Here is a 12,411-nt window from a genome sequence, read left to right on the forward strand (position 1 = left end):
CAAGTTCAAAGTAGTGAACTTTCATTCTTGTATTAGGAAAATGTAAAGGTTCGTTTGTTCAAAATCTTAAATCTCTGAAAGTTCTTCACAGATTTCTTTGAAATTTTCACACAATGTTGCATTTGAATACGCGCGTGTTTTTATATACCTACTATTACATAGATGTCACATGTTGTATTTGAATATGCGCGTGTTTTTATATACCTACTATGAATTCTATATATTTGTATACAAATATGCAATTTTATATGTTTCTGTTATAACTTTCTTACGTCTTTTTCAGTGCAATCAATCTGCTTTAGTTCATCCAAATAATGCCTCGCAGAAGATCAAACTTAGGTCGTCGTACTTGCGGAGCAGAAGCAGTGCGACGAGTAATTGCAAATCAAACTGAGGAAGAACAGGCATCAGTGAACGAGTGAAATAGACAAAAAATGGCTCAAATATGTGCCAAGGAAGCAGCAGAGCGACGTGCAGCCAGACTTGAGGATGCACGGTTGCGAGCACGGCGATCGCGTTCTGCAGAGTCAGATCTGCTTCGTTCTCCTCAATCGACACCAGCGGATGAAATAAATGCTTGCCTGAAATACTCCACTTTGTGGCAACACGTAAAGACATTAAAATTAACTACACATATGCGTGTCCAGCTGCAAAACGATCGATCAGCTGAGATATTCTCACATCAATTGCTGGAAATTGGGAACGGAAAGGTGCCGGTTGATCTGACCTCAGGAAGAATTTCATTGCCTCATAACTTCTGCAATTTAGTGACGTCAAAAGAAGAATTGGTTGAAAAAGTATTTCCCAATATTCAAACCAATTATAAGAATCACGATTGGCTGACTGAATGAGCTATTCTTGCGTCCAAGAACAAAGACGTCTACGAACTTAACAATATTATTCAGTCTAACATTCAAAGCGAGGCAGTCACATACAAGTCCGTCTACACTGTTGTGGAAGCAGATGAAGCGGTTAATTATCCAACAGAATTTTTGAATTCACTCGATCTGCTAGGGATGCCACCGCACTTACTGCAATTGAAAATCGGCATGCCAATTATCATGTTGCGAAATATCAACCAGCCAAAGCTTTGCAATGGCACGCGGCTTGCAGTAAAAAAATTAATGAGCAACATCATAGAAACAACAATCTTGACAGGACCTTTCAAAGGTGAAGATGTCCTCATTCCTCGCATTCCTGTGATTCCAACGGATATGCCATTTCAATTTAAGAGATTGCAATTCCCAATTCGATTGGCATTTGCAATCATCATCAACAAAGCTCATGGCCAATCTTTAGAATTGTGCGGTTTAGATCTACACATAGATTGCTTCTCACATTGACAATTATATGTTGCGTGTTTTAGAGTCGGCAAACCAGACAATCTCTATATCTGCATAGACAATGGAACAACAAAAAATATTGTATACCCACAAGCATTGTGAAATAAAACATATTAGAAACGTGCGCTTTCTCTTTTCTTTCTTTTCCATTTAACCAGACTGAGCCACAGCAATGCGTGGCGGGTACAGCTCGTATATATATATATATATATATATATATATATATATATATATATATATATATATATATACTAAATATATATAGGCCAACTCCAAGATTGCACTATAAATGGGAAAAGGGCAAATTTCCTGATCATCACAATACAGCATCTTATTATGAACAGTTCAACAAACAGCATGCTCGATGCAATTGCACTGAAATTGTCGTTCAATGAACTGATTTTTCACTGAACTGTTAGGGACCCCTATATGCATAAGATGTGCTGGAGACCCTAAATTTTCTCGGAGATCTCTCAAGCTGCTGCAGGTGTCCCTGGTATGGCACATACCAAAGGGAGCATTATATTTAATAATAGGCCTGTCTGATGAGGGATGAGTAGAATGGAGTTATAACCTCTTTTGCTCTTGAGGTGATGCCTTTGCTAATCAGGTGAGTGACAGAATGCCTTCCTCACCACAGTAGACACATGGTGGTCAAAATTGAGGTCGTGTTCCCAGGTCTCTTCACTACTGAATTGGTACTTGGGGTATTATTGTTTACTTTATAATCAGCAGGGACATTGTTTTTACCAAAAGGAATGATGATGCATTTTTAAGCATTTAGTTTGAGGCCATGGCTTTGGCACCAGTCATTGGTCTGTGAAAGCCCCTTTTGAAGTAGGCTGACATTGCTAGGGGATTCAATAATAGCACCTAATTTGCAGTCATCCACAAACTTGGTTAGCCACAGCCCCTCTTTTTCCTGGACGTCTAAGAAGTATATGCCAAACAAGAGCGGGCCCAGCACTGGTGACAGATCTGCTAGTAGAGGTAAAGCCTCCCACTTTGACAACCCATCTGACAATATAGGAGTTGATATTCAACTGAGTTAGTTTGTCAATGATGCCCGGATGTGGGATAGTGTCAAAACCTTTGGCTAAGTCAAGATAGGTTGTGTGCATGGCTTTGCACTTGTCTATTGCTCTGGTCACATTCTCAAAGAAGTCCATCAGGTTTAGCAGGCATGACCTGCCCTTGACAAAACTGAACTGGGAAGGATCCAGGGTTTGGAGTTCACCTATATCCTTAATTATGAGGTCCATGATGCTTCCTTACACTGCCTTACAGATGAGGCTGGTTCAACTTATGGGTCTATAGTTACCTGGGTCTGTTGTGGAGCCGTCCTTGTGGAGGGGGATAACAGTCGCCGTTTTCCATTCAGTGGGGGTAAAGCCAGTATTTGGGCTGTGGTTGAACCAAATGCCTAATGGCTCAGCTAGCTCTTGTTTTAGAACATTAAGAACACAGCCCAGAATGCCATCTGGTCTCATGGAGGCTGTGTTCTTAGTCTTGGAGAGGGCATTGATGACTTGCTCTTTGGAGCTGCAGGGAGGGGATAATAAAGACTCGGTTTGTGGTATGCTTGGGGGAGATAGGAGAATTAAATTTTCACCAAATCTCTCTGCTAGCAGGTTTGCAGTTTCCACAGGGTCAGTGTGTGTGATGCCATCCACAATTAGTTCAGCATGCATCGGAGTCCTAGCTTTTAGGTTTCAGACATAGCTGAAGAAAGCCTTATGGTTATCCTTAGCTGTGGTTGCTAAATCTTTCTCATAGTTGCTCTTTGAAGATTTTATGACTTGTCTTATTTGCTTGTTTAGGCTGAGGAGGGTGCTCTTACATTTCTGGGGTATCAGTTTTGTATTTTTAGACAGCAGGTTCTTTCGATTATTGTATAATTTATTAATGCTAGACGTCCACCAGGATGGTTTGTTTTTTCTTTAGAATCTTGATTTAATCCTATCTGACACGGCTATGTCTATAGATTTGTGTAGATGTTTATACAGGGCATCAGTGTATACCTTAGTATAGCTGTTAATGCCATCTGTGCAAACTGGAGCTTGGATGTCGATTATACCTTCCCTTAGGAGGGGTATAGTTAGCTTTAATGAAGTTTTTTAGTCTGACTTGCCCTTTGGGGAGTTCTGGTGCTATTGCTATTTCAAAAATGACTGATTTATGGTCATATTTAACCAGTGCAGGCCCTACACTTGAGGCTTTGCATTGGTCATTCATATTGGTGCAGACCAGGTCTAGAATACTGGAGCCCCTTGTGGGGTGGTGCACTATTTGTTCCAGGGCATTTGAGTTAAAGTCCAGGAATATTTGTACTAGTGAGTTTGGGCCCATATAAGTTTCCCAATTAATGGAAGGATAGTTGAAGTCATCCTTGACTAGAGTGCTAGTTTGCACCTTAATTGTCCCAAGTAGGTCTAAATAAGCTGTGTGGGCATTTTGTTTCAGGGAAGGGGAACTGTAACTGATGACCTGCAGGGGGATCTTGCCTACAGTAATTTGGACTTGGGAGTAGCTGCAAGGAGTTGTTTTGTCTAACCAGTCTAGAAGTGTAATTATTTTTAATGAAGATGGAAACTCCACCCCCTTTGGTTCTCACACCTTCAATTTGTGGTCTGAAAGTGTGGAAGGCTTTGTAGCCATGGAAGGCAGTGGTACATTCTGAGGCCTTGAGCCAGGTTTCTGTGACTGCACAGACATCAATGTCTAACAGGGAGAGAATCGCTTCCAGAGAGTGCAGTTTCTGATTTAAACTCCTCACGTTTAGTTGCGAGACCCTTAGTTTCTTCGTGTTTGATATTTTCATGTCGGGAATTTTGTTGCTGTGACCTTGTCTAAAAAAGGCATTATAGTGGAGCCTTAGCCAGAAACTGAAATCCCATTGGTGCCAGGTGAAGGGCATCTCTTTCAAAGCAGTGCGGTTTATTCACTATGTCATCCCATGCTAACAGGAACTGGTTTCCCTCAGAATAACACCAGAAACTAAGCTAATTATTGAAGTCAATCATTTTCTGTTTATATTGTGGTATCATCCTAGACAAGGGTAAAATGCTGCTCAAAGCTAGGGACATACCCGCCTGGGACAGATATTCAGAGAGCTCAATCATGTGTCTCTTCATATAGTCCAGAGAGGTACATCTCAGGTCATTCACACCAACATGAACTATGATGGACTTGTTCTTTAAACTTCATTACATGACATCCTGTATTCAATTATCATGCTTTGATTTATAAAACAAGCTTACATTTGCTTTTACTGTCCTCATTTGATCTTTCTATAATTTGTTCAGCTCTTGTTAAGGTATTATTTATATATGATCCAATCTTTCTGGATCTCTTGGTTGACAAGTTTCTGTCTTTGGAATACAGGGCAGTTTCTGTCTTTGGAATACAGAGCCTGAGCATATTCCTAGCTACAGGATTTGCAGAATTCCCTCCTCTCCACCACTTTCGTCTGCAGTCTTGGTTACTTTTCTTTGATTATTATTGATCTGTTTACTCTCGGACATTCATGGCGCTTTGGCCATCCAACACCGGGTCGATTCTTCTCTTACTTTTTCTCTTGCCTTTCCGTTTTTGCTACCTGTTGTAATGTTGGATATTACCTGTACCGGTCCAATTCTAATTTTTACATCTTTTCTGCTATGACCTCCAATGTCACCTCTGTTTCACTCGATTGTGATAGCCGTAGTTCACTAGCTCTTTGACCCTCTGCTTCTCATCACCTACTGATCTTTGTTTTTCAGTTATGTCGCATCTGAAAATGTTCGGCAGGAATAATGGTGGATGATAGATGTAGACGTTTATGAGTATATGACAATGATGGGTTTTGGACTTTTGGCCATCATCCTGGTGCCAAATATCTTTTTTTCTTACTGAAAATCCATTTCACTGAATCTCAAATCAATGAAAATATACAACTTAACAAAATACAACATAAAATAGTACACTGATTCATTGTGTATGGTGTATTTTTCTTTTCTCAAGTGGTTGTGCAGCTATGGAGTTAGTTTATATAATTAAGGGGTGTGTGGGGGCAAAGCCACTCATATGGGGTACAAGGGGGCTTACTTCCCCACAAAAACAGTAATGTACGGTGCACTTTGTTATGATAAACATTTTCGATGATTTGTGATTCACTGCAAAGGGTTCCAGATAAATGGGTTTTCAGTCAAATGAGTTTTCAGTCAATTGTTTTTCAGACAGATGGGTTTGCAGTCAATTAGTTTTCTGTCAAATTCCTTCAAACATTTGATTGACTGAACTGTACTTGACTCAAAATCAAATGATGTAAACCTATATGTATATATAGGTTTACTATCTTTTTCTTCTTACTATCTTCGTCTTCTTCTTCTTTCGGCTTTTTCCTGGTTAGGGGTCGCCACAGCGGATCACCATCCGCTCATGATTGGCAGTGGAGTTTTACAGTGTTGAGTTGCCAGCCCGGCACCCAACCGGCACACACATGCACACACTCACGCCTAGGGCCAATTTAGTGTGTCAATTCCACCTACAGCATGTCTTTGGGATGTGGGAGGAAACCGGAGCACCCGGAGGAAACCCTCGCGACCACAGGGAGGACATGCAGACTCCGCAAAGAAGGCACCCCAGCCGAGGATCGAACCGGAGAACCTCTTGCTGTGAGGTGGCAACGCTAACCACTGCACCACCGTGACCACCCTATATATAGGTTTACTATCAATTACTTGAAATCGATGTCTGTGAAAATGTCGCCGCCGTTTATATTTCTGGTACAGTGCAGTCAGTTTTGTCCTGTCAACAGATTACCTAGCTGCAGGGATTGTAATATCGTAATATAGCAGCGTAGCAAATAAAGTGTAAGTATGTGAATCATTTTAGGCCTCCCCTTCCATTTGTAAGCTAAATTATTGTAAAATCCTACAAAAAGCATTCTAAATACTGCAGAGTGTAAATGGCATATTACCGTCAAGTATGATGAATGTCGCTGTTACAGACTTTGTACAGAAGTCTTACAGCCAGCGGTTTGTATCTCAGCGTATGGATATGGACTACATGCACTTTTAAAAAAATCTATGAATATAGCACATAGTTTGTAAGTGTTTATAATGAATTGTTTTCCCTGTATAATGTTGTGTTTTAGCAACACATGTGGTAAAATGGAACTGCAATACCAAGTATTTAATGTGGCAGGACGTTGGGAGATGGCTTAAGTAAAAGTAATATCAGTAGTCAAAGTGTCATTGAAAAGTAGTTGTACAGTAAATGAACAGGGCTGGTATAGTTCTGTATTGATGGATTACATAGTCGGTATGTCAGGGATGTGAATACTATATGTGATTAATCATAATATAGGCAAGTGCGTACTAATATGTTTCATATGCATCATTGATCTAGATAACTGTCCTTTATGTACAAGTGTTTGTTTCCATACTGCAGTTGACTGAATGCAGTTAGTATTTATGTTAAATATGTATGACTACATTGACCAATGTTAGCTAGCCATTAAAGGGCATCTGCCTGTTATGTTTTATGAATCTGGAAGACAGGTAGTAGCGAAGGGTACTGTCTGTAGATGTATTATAGCAAGTTGTTCTGCAGTTCAAGTGCCATTAATTGTTACTATTTTTTGCAGGTGTCAGTACTAATGATGTTTGAAAGTGATACTTCCAGTGAGTGTCCAGGTACACTTCATACAGTGTATACTACCGAACTGTCCTGGAAAGGACACAATATGCTCTCTATTGAGGGCTACCAGTACTATCTTGAAAAGTTTACTGACTGTAGAAAGTACTGGTGCAGTGCAAGAAAAATTAGTGACCTGTGTAAAGGACAGTGTGTTACAGAGGCAGCAGTGGAGGGATAGAAACTGGAAAAGAGCACACCGCATTTCCATGTTCCTTTTTTTTTCATTTGGCTGTTCCTGTTAGGAGTTGCCACAGCAGATCACCTGTCTACCATTTCTTCCTGTCCTCTGCATCTTACTCTGTCACACCAACCACCTGCATGTCCTCTCTCACCACATCCATAAACCTTATCTTAGGCCTTCCTCTTTTCCTGTTACCTGGCAGCTCCATCCTTAGCATCCTTTTCCCAATACACTCAACATCCCTCCTCAACACATGTCCAAACCAACGCAATCTTGCCTCTCTGGCTTTGTCTCTAAACCGTCCAGCCTAGGCTGACCCTCTAATATACTGATTCATAATCCTGTCTACCCTCGTCACACCCAGTGCAAATCTTAACATCTTTAACTCTGCCACATCCAGCTCTGACTCCTGCCTTTTTGTCAATGCCACTGTCTCCAACCATATAACATAGCTGGTCTCACTACCCTCTTGTAGACCTTCCCTTTCACTCTTACTGGTACTCGTCTGTCACAAATCACTCCTGACACTCTTCTCCACCCACTCCTCCCTGCCTGTACTCTCTTCTTCACCTCTCTTCCACACTCGCTATTACTCTGAACTGTTGATCCCAAGTATTTAAACTCATCCACCTTCACCATCTCCCTCCATCCTCACCATTCCTCCATCCTCCCTCTCATTCACACACATATATTCTGTCCTAGTACTGCAGACCTTCATTCCTCTCCTCTCTAAAGCATATCCCCACCTCTCCAGGGTCTTCACAACCTGTTCCCTACTCTCACTACAGATCACAATGTCATCTGCAAACATCATGGTCTACGGGGACTCCTGTCTCATCTCATCTGTCAACCTGTCCATCACCATTGCAAATAAGAAAGGGCTCAGAGCCGATCCTTGATGTAATCCCACCATCACCTTAAAAGCATCCATTATTCCCACCGCAGACCACAGTGTCACACTACCCTTGTACATATCCTGTACCACTCTTACATACTTCTCTGCCACTCCTGACTTCCTCATACAATACCGCAACTCCTGACTTCCTCATACAATACCGCAACTCCTCTCTAGGCACACTGTCATATGCTTTCTCTAAGTCCACAAAGACACAATGCAACTCCTTTTGACCTTGTCTGTCTCCGTCAGCACTCTCAGAGCAAGCATCGCATCTGTAGTCCTTTTTCCTGGTATGAAACCATACTGCTGATCACTAATCTTTACCTCCCTTCTTAACCTAGCTTCCACTACTCTTTCCCATAACTTCATGCATTTCCATGCTCTTAATGTATTTCAATATGAGGGGACAAAAGTGTGTCAGGCTATTAAGAGACATGCAGAGCAAACATTGGAGGACTCATGTAAAATTGTTAGTGAAGTACTGGCTAGTACTTCTACAGATGTTGTGAATGCCTTACCTAACATGGATGCTCTGAATCAAACTGTGCTAAGGGCAAGACAGAAAAAACGGTGCACAGATATGTGTAAGTTGGACTCCCTGATGGAGTTGGCAGCTCACATGCTCCCCATAAAAAAATGGCTCATTTATTGTCTATCACACTCACATTAACAGCAGTTCCACTAATCATGTTATACTTACTACAGAGGGAGGTTTACACATGTTATGTGCCTCTGAATTTATATTAGTAGATGGCATTTTTCCCATAAGGACACGCGAGTGTCGACAGGCATATTCAATACATTGCAGCCTATTGGGTACTTCCAATAGTAAGGTTATCCCAGTGGTGTATGCTATTTTACCTTCTAAACCTGAGGAGTGCTATGACCAATTTTGGAAAAAAGTGTTATCTACCTCTGTTCTGAATTTCAGCTGTTATTAAAGCCAAAGATGGTATTACGTGATTTTCAGAAAGCTTCTGTCAACTGTATATTAAACAATTTGCCTGATAGTGCACCTAAGGGTTGTTGGTTCCATCTCTGTCGACTGGTGTGGCGTCAGATTCAGAAGCTGCGTGGTATAACCACTATGTGATTTTTTTAAAAAAAAATTACATTTTAGGGAGACCAAGGTGGTATGGCATCAGACATGCTACCTATGAGAGATTACCACCTTTATTTAATGTCTCATTCCGGAATCATTGCGACATATGTTTACCTCATTCTGGAATCATTGCGACATATGTTTAACCTCATTCTGGAATCATTGCGGCATATGTTTACTAGGCTATCCTCATAGTCACAATAATGTGGAGGGCTGACATCGCAGGTAATCATTGCGACATATGTTTACCTCATTCTGGAATCATTGCGACATATGTTTAACCTCATTCTGGAATCATTGCGGCATATGTTTACTAGGCTATCCTCATAGTCACAATAATGTGGAGGGCTGACATCGCAGGTTGAGAAGTCTACTTGGTTGTAAATGGTTATACATTATGGATGTTCTGCATGCTATAAGGTTAGAGCAGCATTGGGTTAAGACCTAAAAAGCCGCTTAATATACTGTGTGCCATCGTCACCTAAGAGGTGTAGATTACAAGATAAAGAGTATCACTTTATGTGCCTTTTAGAGTGCAGGGATGATCTCAAAGAGACTTGCTCAACTCATTGCTATGCACTGCTCATTTTAAATAGATGTACAACGAGTGGTTTGCATTCATAACTATGATGTTCTTGCTGATTTTTTTGATTGTATTTAAATTTACTCTGGGCGACTACTACTTGTGTTTTGCTATAGTGTAACTGTTTCCTACTACAGCAGGAGGTGTCATTTTGTTTGGGATGTAAACACTGAACTGTAAGAATGCATGACCACTTTAAGGAGTACACTTTACATCAGGAAGTGTGTTTTTGGAATTCCGAAGTCGTAATTATGTTGTCAAACATGTCACTGTCATGGAGATATGGTCGGTGAAGTGTATTTTCATACTTAAGTCGATTTATTTTGAAATTTCGCACATCTACCTCTTTTTGACATTTCAACACTGCTTTAAATGTAAACTACGATGTTTTCCCTTGATTTTTCAATAGCTTTGCATTAGGATTGTCTGTAAGCTGATAGTAAACATATATATATATATATATATATATATATATATATATATATATATATATATACACACACATACATACATACATACACACACACACACACACACACACACACACACACACACACACACACACACACACACACACACACACCAGCCCAGCGATCACCATGCCACTGGAAAAAGGGAATATTCCAAGAAATGGCAATCTTAGACTATTTGTGTAAGTCCAGATTTTGTGGCATTTGGTCTCAACATTTTTGGATTCAGCAGTGTATGTCCTGATATTATACATGGTTACTGTGCTGTTTATGCAATATGCATCCTTAATGATAAGTAGGCTTACAAGTACACATAAAATACATTATATGTCAGTAACGTAGCTGTACATAACCATTATCATTTGTTGAATTGTGGTGTATTAGGGCATTATGATTGTAGGATTTGATTTATCTTTTCTACATTTGTGGAGACTGAACATGTTACTATGAAATATCCAAGCAGAATTATACTTTTCTGATGTTATTGAAACATGGAATTGGTACTATGATATTATGACTCACTCAATAGTTCATTGTTGTATGGGTCCCACACACAACACACTACAGTCAGTATAAAAGTATATTGACATTATTATTTCAGGGTCATATGACAGTGCGACACTTATGGTGTATGTTGTTGTAGTACCATGCTGGAAAACCTTGCTATACAATAATGTGTACCGAAAGTATCATTTGCCATTTGGCATTGAGATGAGTAAGTAGCTATAAAAATATATAAAGCATAGTGGTATATATACCTGTGACAAAAGCACACCACTGTCATTTACAATATACATCTGTAGGTGTAGCTCAAGCTACAGATGGAAGGGCTAAGGGCATCAAAGGGAGGTGGTCATGGTAGTAATGTTGGTGGAGGTTACCCAAAACATCAGGCCCTTAATATGGTGGAGAAGCATGTAGCAGCCAACAATGATGCCCTTGTGCAACTGAAGAAGGAGCAACTTGTGCTGCTAGGCAGCTAGGCTTCAAATTCTCCACCGTTTTGGTGAAGCAGTATTTGGTTTAATGCATTTAGCTAATTTATTAATTATCTTAAATATCAGTCTTGTAGCTTGCACTAACTGGGGACAAATACACATTTATGTTTGTATGATCCTGTAACCAAAGATAAAGATGTACACTGTGAATGATGGCTGCTGCATTATCTTTTAAAACAGCCAAGCAAATGTGAGGATGCTTTCCTTGCTTTACAATTTCTTACACTCACCTTCGGTCCACCTTCTGTAATTATAAAATTACAGTTAAATTTGATGCAGAATATGATTCCCGTGCACTGGCCCAGCAATCAAGGAGCCTCAATCCTCACCACCAGCACCAGTGAGGGGGGTCCATATAGGGAAAAGATAATAAATACACACACAGTAAAGTACAATTTCCCTTAAGAGCACACAGCGATCACAGTCAGTCTAGCCTGGTTTCTCCCTTTCTCTTAAGGTCCCCAATAACACTCCCCATTGGCACAGCTATAGGGTCAGGATCTCAGTCTAGTGTGCAAGCTAAAACCTCCAGCACCTTATCTATCCAGCCAGTGCTTTGGGTCCTTGCCCAAGCAGCAGACACACACACACACACACTTTGTGATAAGAGTTCATACAACCACACAGACACTCCTGGGGAATGCTGGCACAGGTTCTCCAGCTGCGCCCCTTTTACCCAGACTATACGGTAGAAATCACTGCCACTACCCAGCTAATATTTATCAGCTACTCGAAGGCCCTTATGAAAGGGTGTCTAATTATACTGTGCAATATTATTATCCAAATAGCAAGTACAACCAAACAGTCAAGACTTATTTGGAGTGACTTGGTACAGTATCACTAAATACATGCAATGTACTCTAGAGCTTAAATTATCTCTACACAAAACAGCCACAGTTGAAAGGTTTACAAAATATTTAATAATAAATAGAAAAAAACACAAGACAATACTTCTTACTACACAGTGCTAGTCAAGAGTTCAGAGATCACAGAGAAATGCAGTTCTGACATCACAGAAAAACAAACTAGTCTAATCCTCGTATTTTCTAGCTATATCTAAGAGAAAATACAGTTCTAAAATCCTACTTACATATAAACACAGGCAGAGTGGTGAGTTGGATGTTCTCAAGACAAATGCTAAAATGCTGTCATTC

Source organism: Protopterus annectens, chromosome 11.part0 (genome assembly GCF_019279795.1).
Source record: "Protopterus annectens isolate FY-2018-M chromosome 11.part0, PAN1.0, whole genome shotgun sequence".
NCBI lineage: Eukaryota > Metazoa > Chordata > Ceratodontiformes > Protopteridae > Protopterus > Protopterus annectens.